Here is a 17,913-nt window from a genome sequence, read left to right as displayed (position 1 = left end):
ATTTATTCCCAATGAACATGAATTCCAAATTGCTATTTCGTAACCAAAATTTGAACATGTTGAACACGAAATCATTTTTTTTTTTGCAATTATGGATACTGTAAAAATTACATTCCTTAAGCTTCAAAACTTTCTTTTTGCTCCATCTTGTAGATTCCGGAGGGCTAATGATTTTATTTGTATCTTTAACATCAGCAGGCAAATATTCGTCTTCAACTATTTAACGATACTACCAGTCTACTGGCATGGCTCTGGATAAATTTCTTAATTTTGAAAGTGTTTTTTTTTTTCCTCTTCAAAATTGCATTTTTCTGCTTCATTGTTAAAAGTTAAAGTAGAAAACATATATAATAAAACTATGTTAAAGCAGGTGCGTCGCTAAATTGATTGTGAAGTACATACTTCAAAACTTTTTTTTAATTGTACAAACAACATTTTAAACTTTCAAAAGCATTTAGTAGAAAAACAAATGAACTGTTTACAAAACAAACTTTATTCTTTGAAAAATAAGTAATTCCCTGATAACTCAATTGAGACAAAGTAACGAAGCGATACATTGTATTAACTGAACCATTTTATTTTGATAAATTAACTAAATCATGTTATTTTGATAAAATTCAAATAACCATAAATATCTACCAAGTGATTGATTTGTTTGTATTTTTTTTTTATTAATCTTAGCAGTCAAAAATAATTCTTGTTATACATATTATACCTCTTTTTGAGCATTTTTCTCCAAAGTGAATAAAATGGCCACAAAAACAAAAAACAAAATTGTTGAAAAGCTAAATTTAAATTGTAAGGATAAATGTATCTACTAAAAAAATTGAAATAAGCACTAAAAAAATTGAATATAGATAAAAAAAAACATGATTAAAATTTGATATTAATAAACAAAGAAATTCATAACTTAGCACTTAATCAGTCAGGGGCATTACTTAAACAAGTAACAATTAAAATTACCTATACAAGTAATGTTGAAAACGAGGCTAATTTAAATATAACTTATTTAAGTTATTTTTCTGAATATTATTTTTATAGGTGTCCATGAATATAGATTTTACTAGCTTTACATAATTTTCACAGTTATCTGGTTATTTTTCCCTTCATATATAAAAACTAATTCTTCTGAAACACTAATTAACTTTCCGACGCACTTATCTTTCATACCGACGCTTCTGGGTCAAAGATTAGTCTCTTGGGACTATTAAATTATCATTTTCCTCTAAAATCTTGAAGGTAGACTGATATAAATAGATAGATACTTGTGAATTAATTAAGACCTGAAGTTAATTATAATTTGTAACCTAAATCAATTAAATATGTGCCTTAGATAAGTGTTATTGCTATTTTTTTCAAAAATGTTTAAAATAACTTATTCAGGTAATATTTGTGTCATTATTTTCAAAGTAACCCTTTATCTCTTTACTCCTCTCAAATCTGATAAATTCTTAATTTTATGATATAAAATGTTGTTTAAAATCATGAAAACTACATTTAGTGTAAGTTTCTATTGAAAATTAAAATAACTCTATTAAGTAATTTTATTATTTTTAAAATAAAAAATTACTTATATAGGTAATTAAAAAAAATAACTTGTTTAAGTAACGCCCCTGACTGTTAATAAATAGGAGTATAATACACTTTAAATATAATAAACAAATTGAAACATAACTGTATAAAGACACATCCACGTTCATTTTTTTTTCTATAAAGAGGTTAACTCCTAACTATCATACTGCCTGTCGAAACAGTCCGGAAATGGTTTGGCAATCTATTCCAGAGTGAAGCCGCTGCACATCTGAATGATTTATTTCCGTAAGTAATAGTTCCAGCCTGTGTCCAGCGGTATGTCCAGGATGTAATTTTACATAAAATTATATTTTGAGTCCTTTAGACTTAGTCACTTAAACACACTGGAGCCTTCCCATTGACAATGATTGACAGTTTTGTAAGTTTCTTATCTGCTCTTTAGACAGTTTATGAACATCAATATGTGGTAGCGTAGCGGCAATTTGTTTTGATTCTCTGCGGGGGTACAAAGATGCGGAGATGTGAATATATATTGAAAAAGAGGATAATATGACATTTAATCTGGTGAGACATTCAATATATAATAATATGTGTTCCAACATTTTTTTTCAGATTTGCTAGAATGACATTATATACCTCCAACTGTCGATTTCTCTCCTCTATGGTAGCTGCAGCTACCTTTGCCCTATTTGATCCGATTACTTGGTTGCCTTGGCTCCTCCTTGGACCCATCCCTCTTGCCCTCCTGTGGTTGTCACGTCTACTTCATCTAACCCTTCCTCGTGCATGGGGGATCTCTTCCTATATGAAGGTATATACAGAAGGAATGGGTCCCTTTTTTGACACATCAAATATATCAATGGGTATCGATTTCACCAAGGTATTATGTCAATAGGTCAATAATTTTCATCTTTCGATTAGATTTTATATGAATGCTGTTTTATCGTTAAAAAATCAAGTCAAGATGTAAAAAAAAATATGTGATAACCAACTGATAACTGTGGGATATATGAATGGGGTATGATTTTGCCATGAAATATGTTTAGGTTAGGATTTCACAAGACTACAATATATGAATGGGGCGTTTTTGAAATCCCAGCTGCACATATGTACCCAAAAACCCATGTTGAGACCCCCCGTGTACTCGTGCTCCCCGTGGTCTTTCATGATCAGCTTAAGACGTCTTATTGCTGTCAGTACTCTCATTATGTGGAGAATTTGATCTAGACCTTGAGCTTCTAGAGTCCAGGATAAATGATTATTTATAAATATATTAAAATTGACCACATTTGTATTTTGTTTGGGGGTGTTCAAAATTTATGCATGCGATTAATGCTGAAAACATAGATGTAGGACACCAACCATTCACCTTTTGTAAGGGACATGCATTTTTTTCTCAGAACAAACAATCGGTTATATTTTTATTCTTTTAAATTAATCCAACATTTTTTTTCCTCACAATTCTAATTGTTCTAGCGGAACTCTTGTTATGATACAAAGAAATTACTTTAAAAACAAGTGATATATAATATTTGACTTAGAAGACCTACATAATGTCATCTCTCAGGCAATAATACGCAAACAACGATTTAATTTAAACAGAAATATATATAAAAATAAATGCGAACACATATTGTGAGAATAAGTACGAGATTTGTACACTGCCCCCGCAGGAGGCCTTATTGGTACATGTTTCCCGAAAAAGTATCATAAATTTCTTAATATCACAATCAGAAAGGATAAATCTTTATATACAGGTAAATAAGAACTAGTAAATTTAAAGAATAATGTTGCAATTAACGGAACACATTTTAGCCATATAATTTGAGATATTTTCATCGGTATTCTTAAAGTTCTCACCTCAGCATCCATGATAAGAATCTAGGTCATTGTCTTAAAATACTTTCGGCAGTTGTCGGAAGCGTCATCAGAATCTTGGTCAGTGCATAATTAATTAGATTCCACTAGCAAAATTACTTGAAACTGTTGAAAAAAATGCCGATTATATGGGATTTTAATCATTTTTCGATACGGGAACAATATTAATTTCTTTTTTACATAAATACCTATCTTTTTTCAATGATGTAAAAAATACGATTTTGAGCCATAATATGTCTTTAACCCCAAACAATAAAATGCAGAAATATCATAATTATCATAATATTTTTATCATACTCTTTAATAAATAAAAAATGGCCAGGACAGTAGCAGGTTACGTCTGTACTTGTAAAGAAAATTGTTCCAAATCGAAATATAAAGATGAATATCTTCTTAAACAAATCTTGTCTGGCATGACATTTTTATTTTTATTTTTTAATGTTTGCAGTATTGCAATCAGTATAACCTTTTTTTTTTAGACATATGAAATTCAATTCATTTTTAAATCATTATTTTATGATATCATAACATTTTATTTATTTATATATAATTATTCACACCAGTTAAGTTTACGCGAATTCGTCCTAAGTTTGCGCAAGAAAATAAAAATCCACTTTTGCGCGAAAATTGGTAAGAAGAAATCGATGTATTCTCGAACTTTTTTCTCTTTGCTGTCCTAACTTAAATTGGTTAAAAGAGACCCGCTTAAAACTCCGACCATTTGATTTTCAAGAATAATCTTCTAACTGTAAAATAATTTACCAATGCTTGTCTGATATAAGACTAAAAAAGACATCTTGTCTATCTATCAAAAAAGTTCAAAGTAATCAACCTGGATAATTTTTGTAGATCAAAGATGTATGTAGACAATATATACAAGGTCATGCGTTTCTCGTACTATTTATGTCGCATTTACAATGAATCCGTTTTTTATGATTGATACTATAATAGTGTGGGAAAAAATTATGTATTTATTAGTTGTAATTAGCTATTAACTTAATTTGTTTTTAAATATATTTTTGCCAATTTGTCTGACGTAGAAATTAGTAGGTGAAAGTTGAAAGCAGTTATACTCTATGGAAAAAATAAAGTAATGAAATGCCTTTCTGTAAAAATTCAGAATTGGTAGTGATATATTCATTTATTATTAAATGGAAGCCATGTTTGAAAAGGCCTAATATATTGCATTTATTTGCATTGAAGGTTAGCTTGGGGTATACTAATATTGCTTTGTATCAATCTCAGTATTGTAGATTTATCTTCAGTGGTGAATCTAGAAGTTTTTAAAAAGAGGGGGCCGCATAACTTGCTGGTTCTATAAGCAAATTGATAAAAAGGGTCAAAAACGAATTTTGCCATAAAATCCCTGTGCATTAAAAAAAAATCGCAGATTAAGGGGGTGGGATGCATGTAGCCCTGACCCCTGTAAATGCACATCTAATCTTGAAGTAAACACTAACTAGCTTTTAGTATAACTGCGAATATCCTCTTTTGCATCGTGTTTTTTGTTTTTATGTTACATGTTTGTTGTGCGTCGTACTACGATCTTATGAGTTAAGGGCATACGATACAGTTACAGGGAAGGTAATGACATTGCTAACGTTATTTGTTATTTTCGCGACGTCAAACTGTGACATATCGGGAAAAGATGCATTTTTCAAATGATTTTTATCAATCAAACTGATTTAATTGGAAAACGAGTTCATGGAACCCTATTTTTCAAAACGGCATTTTGTTTCATTTTGCAGGGAGATTATGTGACCCAAATTTTATAATACTGTAGAGGAATTTTTGTTAATTGTGATAAACATGCAGTAAAAAAATACGTTTTTTCCTCAATTCAAGAACATTTTATAAAATGAGTTTTTTCTGAATAAAAAATTGCATATTTTAGGAGGATTTTCAATTTAAATATGCTGGCCTGGTCAAAGTTGAAAAAAATAAGCATACATAGCGGGATTAAAATAAATAACAATTGTGAAAAAAATAATACAGCCTCCCCGCATTATCAAATGGTCTTCCCCTTATTGCTGCTAAATATTAAAACCGTCATTTTTTATCAGATATTTCATTATTTGTTTTTAGTTTGAATATCCGATTATTCATGATATAAATAGACCAGAAATTTATGATAATACTTAATAGAACTACTTTTAAGCAGGCGTTGTAACTTGTGTCGCAGAAGTATAACATTGCAAGCAAACATGTATCTCTATCCAGCTTATCGTCCATACAGGGATGTCCCACAAAAGCTGCCATAACATATATTAACGGGTATGACACAGTTCACATTCGGTTACATCTGCATTCATAAATTCATCCATGTCTTTTTGACTAAAAGAGGGACCAAAGATACCAAAGGGACAGTCAAACTCGTAAATCTAAAACAAACTGACAACGCCATGGCTAAAGATGAAAAAGACAAACAGAAAAACAATAGTACACATGACACAACATAGAAAACTAAAGAATAAACAACACGAACCCCTTCAAAAACTAGGGGTGATCTCAGGTGCTCCGGAAGGGAAAGCAGATCCTGCTCCACATGCGGCACCCGTCGTGTTGCTTGTGTGATTACAAATCCGGTAAAAAGTCTAATTCGGTAGGTCAAATTCATGAAAGGGAAGGGGATTGTAGTTACGACGTAAGGAACATATCCGATATCATTTGTGAAACGGTTATTCCATAACGGTCAACCAACTCGTGATGGCGTCCGTAAAATTTACGAAGGGATGATTTCAACTTCACCAATTGGAACTCTTGGTTTAGTAGCTTCCTTGTGAGCAGTAACCCTCTATCAAGAAAATCATGATAGGAAATGCAAGCACGGGAATATCGTATCAATTGGGAGATATATACCCCGTATGCAGGTGCTGCTGGAATGTTGCTACTTAGAAATGGAAAGTTCACAATTGGAAAGCTGAAATCATCTCTTTTGTCGTAAAGTTTTGTCTTCAATCGACCCTCATTGTCAATTTCTAGGTGTAAGTCAAGATATGAAGCCGACTTAACTGTATCTGTAGTATCCTTTATCTCCAATTCGATGGGATAGATGCGATCCACATAGTCACCAAATTTTGAATTGTTTAGTGAAAGAACGTCATCTATATAGCGGAAAGTAGAGTTAAAGGATATTGCTAACTTCTTATCTTTCTTCCTAAGAAGTTCCTGTATGAAGTCAGCCTCATAATAATAAAGAAACAAGTCAGCAAGTAGAGGGGCACAGTTTGTTCCCATTGGGATGCCGACAGTCTGTTGAAAAACACGTCCTCCGAACGTAACAAATATGTTGTCAATCAAGAAATCAAGCATCTTGATAATATCGGTTTCAGAGAATTTTTTATTTGAATCAGAATGATTCTTTACAAAGTAGGATTTATCCCTCCCTAAGACAAGATACTTGTATCTACGTTGGCCATTCTTATTTATGACTAAACGAGGTCATGTTTGGTATGTGTCTCTGCCGTCCGATATATCGATTTAATAGGAAGAGGAATAAGAAATACAGAATGTCTTCCAAATGCAAAAAAGAAAAAAACAGAAATGGACCATCAAAAATACTACCGAATAGCAAAAAAACATGCCATTGTGCTTACCACTTGTCCACACATAAAGAAGTTGAAATCCACTAACAAGATCTCTTAGACAAATACAATTTAAAGGGTCCTTGATTTGTTATGGATATACTTTCCGTAAAGATATGCACACAAAATATGCAAATGTAGAATTAGGACAGATCGAGAATGTAAATTGTTACTAACCGGAACAAATGAACATCACAATGATAATGATGAACGCAAATGAGAAAGACAAAAAATTCGTAACAAAATAAAAAAGTAAGTATGCATATGACATTTCCACACGTCCGTCGAAAATTATTCGCCAAAAAATATAGACAAACGGGAGAGCCATTTTCTACCACAAGACTTATAGATGGTTCCCGTAGATATCATATACATGCATACTGACACGGTGTACTTTAAATGTTCCTTTACAGCTTATTTACTGTTTTTTATTCAAAACTTTTCTTTTACATAAATGTAGTGCTTTTTAATGTTTATATTATCGAATAAAGAATTGTCTAATATATATTTATCAATATAAGAAATAAGAAAATGTGGTATGATTGTCAATTTATGTTCAAAGCAATAAACGAAAAACAAATATGATAGACAACAACCAACAAAATAACTCATTTTTTCTTTTTAAATAAAACCGTATAAATATGTTTTTTTTCCTTTAAAACATTGTTGTGACGTCATTCTATTGTTGTACCCGTTCTTTATTGCAGTGATTAGACTATCATTTACCTGTAAGAAACCATTATGTTACCTTTAACTGTCCAATATTTTTAAGAATAACCCTCCTCTTTCTAAAAAATATTGGACAGCTGCAGGTAGCATAATTGATTCTTACAGGTAAATGATAAATCAAGAACTGAAAAAAATCAATGAAATCCCACATTTCTTTTCTTCATGTAAAAAAAAATACATCGAAAAAACAAATGCCAATTACACCAAAAAAATCATTTTATTAAAGTCACTTTCCAATACAATAACTTTGTCACTCAACAAGACGGTTTCTTGAGAGAAAAAAAAATACTGTCTGAATTTAAACACTGCCAATATTTCACAGCCATTTTTGTCATGTTTTGGGTTGTCTCTTTCAGCATCAATTTGGTTGAAAATGCTCGTTGTAAATTTTGTTTTGTTGCTTTTAGGTAGTTCTTTTTGCACAAGATTTGTCCTCGTCCGTCTTTGGATATAAAAATAGACATATGGTGTTGCTGTCATTCTTCCTAACAACAATTTCAGCTACAATTAAAATGAAAAAAATCAAATAATGCTTCTAATGCTTGATAGATCATGTCGCAATACAAGGACCACAAGTGCAATAATAGACAACTTTCGAGTTCGTTGCATTTCCGTCAAAAACTTTGGTTTTAGTGAACGTCACTCGTGCGTTTAAGGGTGTCGTGACATCCGTTTCTATGTTAAGTGATTGGTTGGAAAAATATAATGCTATATTGCACGAATTATTTGGCAAGTTAAAGAATTATATTTAATAATCAGCACTGCTGTCATAAGGGAATTGTGATTAAGTACTTACGGTACAATTATTATGTATAGTTTATCCTGTAAAATGACGATCACAAATACGCTTGATGAAATTAAATATAGCAGGTATACAGGCAACCCCCTCTATCTGGTAAATGACGTCACAAAGGCGCACACAAGTGACGATTTTTTCAGGTGAAGGACATAACTCAAAAGTGGTCTATTGTGTTATCATAATCAAGAGAAAATCGCTCATCTGATGTAAATGTTTTACCAAGTGTTGATGTGCAAGCCACATATTGTTCCTTGGACAAAATAGCTTATTAAGAATTTGATTAACAACCTATATCTTACACTGTGTACAAAGTACAAATCGAGAACTTGCTTAATGAACCAGGAGACTACAATAGGTTTTTTGTGATTTTCAGGAGTCGGCGTTGATTTACAATTTGTTTTTAAATCTGATATCGTTGTCTGTACAGAAATATGAAGCAAATCTTCGCTTATCCACGACGATGAATATGGGAAGCTGAATAAAGGAACACTCTACTGCAGGTATGGAACGCCACAGTTGTCTTATGTGGTACTATCATAGTACGTTGTGTTGTTTTATTATTACTTGATGATAGTTTGTTTTTGCATGATATGGTTTTGTCATTACGTAATGATGTCTTGATATAACTCAATATGGAATAGTCAGTACTTAATGGTATTTCGATATTACATGATATGGTTTCGTATTGACTTGAGATAGTTTTGTCATTACTTAATATGGTTTTGTCATTACTCGATGTGGTTTCACCATTATTTAATGTGGTTGTGGCATTAGACAGTGTGGTTTTAACATTACTTGATGTGTATGTGGCTTAATGTAATGTAGTAATGTAGTTGTTTCATTACATGATGTTGTTTTGTTATTTCGTAATGCTGATTTCCCAATTCTTTATATGGCTTTAACATTACATAATTATTGTTTCAAAATTTGACGATTTTACACTACATGATGTGTTCGTTCCAGTAATTGATATGGTTCTGTCATTCTTTCATTTGGTGATGAGGTAAAACCACGTGACCATTTGGGAAAAACTAGTTCTATTTTTAAAACCGATTTCCATGTCAATCGAGTTAGAGTTCAAATTAAAGTTCGGGTTACTGTTCGAGTTAACTTCGAGTTAGTCTTCGATCGATTTGGAGTTAGATTTTAAGCCATAATTACAATTAAAGTTCGAGAAAGCATTGAGTTTCGAGTTTAACTTCGAGTTTGAGTCAGATTTAAAGGTAGAATTACAGTTACAATTCGACTTCAACTTCGAATTTGAGTCACCTTTTGAGATAAAGTTCGAGTTGGACTTCGAATTTGAGTCTCGTTTTGATTAGGATTCCTAGTTGAAATTCGAGTTAACTTATATGAGTTCATATTTAAATTTTCTTTCGCGGATCAAGGGTTTTTTATCGGGCTACCGTAAAGAGGGCTTAGGGGTATGCGTACAAAAGATAAACAATGTTACAGTATACAAAACACAGCATAGAAATCTAAACAAAGTTAGGAGATGTGGTGTGATTGCAAATGAGACAAATATCCATCAGAGTTTAAATGCAGTGGATGTAAGCAATTATAGGCAACTGTGCGGCCTTCAACACACCATATAGTCAGCTGTTAAAGGCCACCATGTGAAAATGTGAAAAAATTCAAACGAGAAAACTAACGGCCTAATTTATAAGAAAAACAAATGTGACACACATTAACCAAAGACAACCATTGAACTACAGGCTTCTTACTTGGAACAGATACATTTTGAATGTAGCGGAGTTATATGTCTGTAAGCGCTCAATCCTAATCCTAACCTGGGACAGAAGTGTAACAGCACAACATAAGAAAAAACTGTAAAAATTAGTTGCAATTGGCTTAACTCAATAGATCGATATGACTAGGCAATATAAATCCATCATGATCCGGGGATGATCTCTAGTGCTCCGGAAGGTAATCATATCCTGCACAACGCGTGGCACCCGTCGTGTTATTCTTGAAAGTACAAACCCAGTGATTTGGTCTAATTCCAGACCCTCACACATTCTTTATTTTATCTGTATTTTCGTATTAACTTTTTTTGTGTTAAATTTTATGATGATTGTTACAATGTGTGACACATGGGAAGTCTATCTAACGCATCCAGTCATTTTTCATTGACTTTTGTATATAAAGGTTGCAATTCTGTAAATATAGACAATGCAATTTCCCATAGGAACTCCCTTTGCGGCTACTGTGCCACTTTTACTATGAAGACGTTTCGTTAAAAATTATATCCTAGAATGGAAAGTTGATATGCAATACTATTTTATTCAAAGGTCAAAACATAGTGCTGTGCGGCATATTTTCAACATTTATAAGCCCCGAACTTCTAAGAATTTAAACTTCTAATAAAATTCTGTATCATCCTACCTTCACTCTGGGTCTTCCTCAGAATTCAATTTCGCCGCTATCCATGTGTATTTATACAGGCATTTTTGCGCCTTTGGCCTTGTATATTTTTTTTAATTTTATTTCAATTATATGTTTTGGAGTTTAGTATGACGTCTAGTTTTACTGAACTAGTACACATTTCTATTTAGGGTTCAGCTGAGGCCCGCCTCTGGGTGCGGGATTTTCTCGCTGCGTTGAAGACCCATTGGTGGCCTTCGGCTGTTGTCTGCTCTTTGGTTGGGTTGTTATCTCTTTGATATATTTCCCATTTCCATTCTCAATCTTAACATTTCCGAGTTATGTCTTTATGAAATGAAACATAGAGATCATATCTGGGAACCAGTACGTAAACAAATAGGTATTAATACTTTGTCTTAGTGTAAGCAAGTTTTATTGACATTAAAAGACCAGGAAGGTCCCAACGGCCCTTGCAATATATTTTGAATATCAAACTGCAATTTCAGCCCTCTGAGCTCATCCAAGACAAACAATTTTGCATACATTCCTCTTGATGTTACTTGTATCTATGTGTTTTGTTAGCTAACTCTATGCTAATGTTGTGAAGACTTAAAGATCTGGAAGGTCTGGCCAACGCCATATGCCCTTTTACTTAAATAAATTTAAACATCAAGTCAATTGGATTTTTTTTTTTTTTGCATTCCAAAACTGTTATATCTACTTATATTTTAACAGAATAACGACCGTCAATGATAACTCGTAGGGGCCAAAAAATGATTATATTATGTTGAATATTGAATATAGAAAAAAAACCGAATAACAAACCATCCGTTAACTTCACATTCTTTGCAACTCTTTAAATTTTTAGCATGAGTATTTAAATTATATGTGTACCGTAACATATGCAGAATGTATTGAAAACCTTTTCATTTTTAAAAGATGTAAGTTAATTCTAAACATTAGAAATAATTCTGTTAAGATATCATTTGGTGTTTAACCTGGTTAGTTAAATTATGCATGCCATCATATATTGTCGTATTTTTGAAAATACATTTGATTTGAAGTATGTTTCACGTATACTGAACCAAACTAAAAACAAGACAATTCTTTCCATATAAAATAGTTTCACAATTTTTGCAAAAATAAATTGTAATACTTCTGGTATATATATTATGAAACGTAGCACGCTAATGGTGTTATTTTGGTGAAATCGTAGACAAAACACATTTCATTAATGTCTATAAATCTTTTTGTAATGATATATATCCCAATGATTAATATCATTGGGATATATATCCCAATGATATTAAGTTATTGTTATAAGCTACTGAGAGGTGTTAAAAGATTTTTTTATTGCGATTAAATCATACCACATCACTTATCTAATATATTTTTGAAAAAGGAAATGAAAACATGAAAAAATGAATTAAAAAAAAACAATGGAATCCCATGTGATGGTTCAAAAAATTTGTCAATACCAACAATTAAAATCTTTACGTAGCGTTCACTTTTAAACTATAAATTAAAGGTGCATGCTAGGTTGTATGCATAAAATACGTAATCCTGTCATGCTGAAAATTAAGAAAAAGCATGCGTTCAAAACAGAAGTCAAAGGGAACAATATAGAAGGAAAACAGGAAAAGTAACATATTTTGCACATGTAATTAAATTGGTAAAAAAGGTTTTGATTATGTTGGAAACCAAAGTTTTGTTTTGCAAGATATTCTCTTTCGTTGAACCTAAAGTACTCCAATTGAATTCAATGCACTGCTTGTTTTCCTTGTGCAAAATGAATTTTACTTTAAAAAAAACATTGTTTGTCTATAAAGTACTGCTTGCCGTAGCGTCATGGTCCTTATTCTGCAAATACATCCGGATAATCGTTTACAATTGCCTACGTATTCGTAAAGTTTCATGGACGAAATACTTGCAATTTTCCAAAATACACATACATCGAGGCAATAAGCAAAATTCAGACATTGGTAGGCAAGAAACATGTTTTGGAGATAAGTTTAAATAGTGTTATAAAGGCAAAGAAACCCCAATGATACTGTCATTTTCTAAAATAGTGGATCTCTTTATAAAGACAATAAAGGATACGGAAGACAGAAATACTAAATTTTTAATATAAATTCAGTACCAGATGATAAAATACAAATGTTACTCTGTAGTATATCTAAAAAGAATTAATTTTTGTTAATTATCTAACATGCTATGAAATTTACGAATACTTATTGAGGAAATGAATTGTAATACATAATCATGTATTTTCTTTCGTCACATATGCTCTGTTACGATATCATTAGATGTTTCACCTGGTTAGAAACATTATGCATACCATCATATATTGTAGTATTGTTGCATTTACATTTGATGACAACTACTGAAAAGGAAAAATTTTAGGGTGACGTATATATTTCAGGTATGTACTTTTTTGTAAAGGAAATTTCTTTTATTTATTCTGAAGATAAAAAATTAAAAAATAAAGTTAGAAATGCAATATTTAAACTGGATATTTTAGATTCATAACCGTTTACAATATAAATTTTACATTATATAATCGCGTTTCGGAGTTCAATATACAAACAACATTTTAAAAAAACGTGTAGTTTCAAATAGTATACAAGTCACTACATTGGTAAAAAAAAGACATGGTTTTTATGTTTCTCAATGACATCAAGATCAAATAAAACACGTTGATATAGATATATCAATTTTTCGTTTTCGGGCTTACATTCAATCAAAGGTAGTTACATTTAACTTGAACTTTTGTAGGTATTTACTTATTCAGCTTTTATTTGGTCAATATAAGATGTTTTTCGCAGAAGTGATAGTCCGTAATTCGGCGATTGCATCTCTTGTATACTTTCTTGCAATGATTCTTCCTGAACGGAGAGTAGATCCCCCAGGAATTTATGAGAAACCCTTCAAAGAAATGTATGATTACATTGTTGGTAAGTTTTAAACTTGGCTATTTTTTCTCAAGATTCGAAACCATCAAATCGTCAACTGGACCTGAATCGGCGGAGTTTTGACAAGTGCAGATAACTCATGTTTGTGATCATAATGATGGTATACGTTAAAGATTTCGTTCTTGTTACTTTCAAGTATGAATGATGGTTAGTGTTTTGCATGATGAAAATTTTAAAGCTTTGATACGATTGGATTGCATATTGAAAAAAACGATATATTATTTTATACTGTGGATTTATTTATTGTCGTGGGTACCAGTTTTCATGGATTGAGGAAAACTGATACTTTCGTGGATATTTAAATTCGTGGTTTTGTTAAAGTCTGCTTTCAAGCCAATGTAAAATTTGCAATTTGTTGAACATTTAAATTCGTGGTTAACCTGCACCCTAGAAATCCACGAAAATTGTTATCCAACGATTACTAATGAATCCACAGTAATGAATGGACAGACAGCTAACATAAAACAACGTATTGTGTATCTAATATGTTAATGTTCTTCCAAGCCACTGTAACTATAAGTAATTATAAACCAATTTTTATCCACGATTTAAAAAAAAATCGCAAGAAACACCCTTAAAGTTTGTGATTCATTCTAGAGCGAGGGTGAAGATCACATCTTTCTTTTGAAAAATCATTAAAAAAAATGTCACACTATGTTAGTAATTTTATTCGTGTTACCAATTCTTGTGGTTTATGTGGATGGCTTTATCTACGACTTGGAGTATCCAACTGAATGTAACAACTGTTGTCAAAATCAAGACCTATATATTTGACTACTGTTGGGTGCAGACCAAGCATTACATGTAAACGCGCGGAAAAAGATAACGAGGCGTTTACTCCCGTGCACTTCATATAAACGCCGCGTTATCTCTGTGTTTCCTTCAAAATTTTAGTAGACATTAAAAGTAAACGGGCGTTTACTTTCACGTTTACCTCCGCGTTAACGCAAAAAAGGCGCGTCTTCTAATTTTGTTTATAGTTAACCAGCGTTTACTTCCGCGTTTACTTCCGTGTTAACGTGTAAGTTGCGCGTCTTCTGTTTTTCTTTGTAAAAAGTAAACGTACGTTTACTACTGCATGGTGGGTTACCCAAATGACTGGACCAATGATATGACTATGATAGAACAATGACAGGATGTTTTTAAATTCAAGAACGGTGTTATTTTATTTCAAAAATAACACTCATTTCCATTTTCTGTTCTGGTAATAGAAGATACAATTTGGTTCAAATGCACTAGAAATTAACGAATAAAGGAAGATAACTCTGTAATTTGTTATCATTCTTACCAATTTTCTAACCAAGTTATTTGATATTACTTGACACACAAACGAAAGACTAATAATAACTAAGGATGATCGTTAGTTTTAGAAAGCATGATAATCTCGGTGGGTTTTTCTAATCATGTTTTTATTTTTACCTAAATTGCCTGATTCTTACAAAGACTGGCACTTAAGTACAAATTCATTTTTTTTTAATAAATCTTAACTTCAATCTATTTATCATATTTTTTCTTTATTTTTAAGTATTTCTTTGAAGAAAAAAGAAACACATTACAAATAAACAAGGTATTATACCTAAACAGTGGACCAAATATGTTATGCTTTGAAATAAATACAGGTAAATCTAAAGTGACATTCTAATTAACCTTGATTGTTATAAAAACAAATTATTTATCAAAACATCTATTGTTATTTGCAAGTGGGAATAGAAGGAATAGTATTTTTTAAAAGTGGGAATAGGAGGAAGACACCGAAATTTTACCTTTTCTTACTAGATTTATAAAAAGTGGGAATAGAGGGAATGAACCTCCCACTTTACAAAACATGTCGATTAAACAAAATAGAAAGCAGGATTTCTGTGTAATCAGTTATGTAATTTGACACGTGTCAAACGGTTCATTGATTTTCGGCACATGTCTAAATAATGTTGAATATTTCGTTTATTCATTATTATTTTTCTATTAAATTTGAAATTTATGTATTAAATATCAATTTCTACAATAATATGAAAAGAAATTACATGTAACAGCACCCCAACTAGTCCTGAGTGGCATGTCATCAGTCCTTAGTGCACTAAGGACTCCTTAGCAGTGTTTAGACGCACCCCCGCAAAGTCAGCTAATTGACAATGTAAAACAATTTAAACGATTTTTTTTTAAAAACAGCCTAATTTTTTTAAGAGAAAATGAACGAAAACAAATAGGTAACACATCAATAAACGACAACAACTGAATTACAGACCACTGCCTTGGAACAGGCACATACATAGATAATGTGGCGTGTTAAACATGTTAGTGGGATCCCAACCCTCCCATAACCTTGGACAGTGGTGTCACAGTACAAAATATGAACGAACTATACAAATCAGTTGAAAAATCTTAAGTCATCAGATGGATAAAAATACAAATACTATAAATACAAGTGGAAGTTTTCGTTTTTGCAATTTGAGAGTAAATGATGTATCAAACGTTCAAGAATACGCATGTAATATAAGTCACTGGATATATAAAAAAAATCCTCAACACCTACTTCCTTATGGGACTTCCCCTTTCAGTGACCTGCAAATTTAACAGTTGATACACTTTCTAAGATTTATATGTCCAACAACGACCCACTGCTCTACATGTGTTACTAATAGCCTGAGATAGCAATTCTTTTGTTAGGTCAATTCTCTTTACATGGAAAATAAGTTCTTTAAATTTTGACTCTGGAATTAATACCATTTTTTCGTGCGAGATACTTTATTTCTGGCGATGAGCAGACATGGGCGGAAAACAATAAAAAAAATAGGTTTAATATTTGTTCATTCATTTTTAACATGTATAATATGAATAGCATTTAGTACACTTCGGTCTATACAAATGCAGAATATACCATGATGGTTTGATTTCGTCAAAAGATATAAGAGATATGACAAATAGATTATCACTTCGATATTGCAAGACACCCATTTATAACTTTGTACTTTTGCATACCAAACTTTCGCAAAAAGATAAGTCATTTGATTAAATAAGAAGTTGTGGTTTTCAAAAGTCTAAATGTAAGTGTTCTCGTACATTTTTTTGCTAATAAAGACAATCAAAATGCTTTGGTAAAGCTATTTCTAATTTCTAAGTTCCCCTTTTTTATGAGACATAAATCACGGACAAGAGGTGTATATCATTAAATTTGTCTAGGCGTTAAACATATCAAATTCAATCTAACTTAACATTTGGTGTTTGAGTTGTAAGTTATAACTGAAAATATATTGAACAAGAATGTGTCCATTTTATACTGATGCTCCACTCGTACTATCAGTGTACTGTGAAATTGAAGTTAATTTTTCTAATTTGGCATTATTATTAGAAAGATAATATTAAAGGGAACATGTGACCTAAGTTTTAAGTTGATTGGACTTCAACTTCACCAAAAACTACCTTACCTAAAACTTTAACAAAATACTTTAAGTAGGACAGACCACGGATGAATGGACAAACGAACTAACGGACGGACGAACTGACTCACCGACCGAAAAACATAATGTCTTTAGGTGGGCATAAACATGTATGTTTTTAAAGTTAATTAGTTTATACATACCTGAAAAATCAACTTAAATTTAATTTCATATCAGAAAATAACCATCACCAAAAATAAACCAATCAAAGTGTTAACACCTTTTTCTTGTCTCTACAATCATTATACTAACCATAGCACCCTATGTTTCCCAAAAAAGTAAATGAAAACACGAAATTAAAAAGAATGTTGCTTTTTTCCCGTCTTTAACCGAAAATTGTTTATTTCTTAGTAAATTAATTTATTTATTCAAATAAATAATAGCACCAAATATAATTAAATAATTCCACGGCGATCTATTTTCATTTGTCACCAACTTGAATATGTATTTCAAATGTGTGTGTTAAATGCTCCCTTGTTTTATAATCCACTGATCCGAATAGTAGTCACACCCGGCAATGTGTGCCCTAGAGGCGTGGTTAAATACCGAAGTGCAAATAACAATTTACCATTCAACAAGCCATCTACGAGTATTGCCACAGAACCGTGAATACACACATC

Source organism: Mytilus trossulus, chromosome 14 (assembly GCF_036588685.1).
Source record: "Mytilus trossulus isolate FHL-02 chromosome 14, PNRI_Mtr1.1.1.hap1, whole genome shotgun sequence".
NCBI lineage: Eukaryota > Metazoa > Mollusca > Bivalvia > Mytilida > Mytilidae > Mytilus > Mytilus trossulus.
This window is presented reverse-complemented; position numbering follows the sequence as displayed.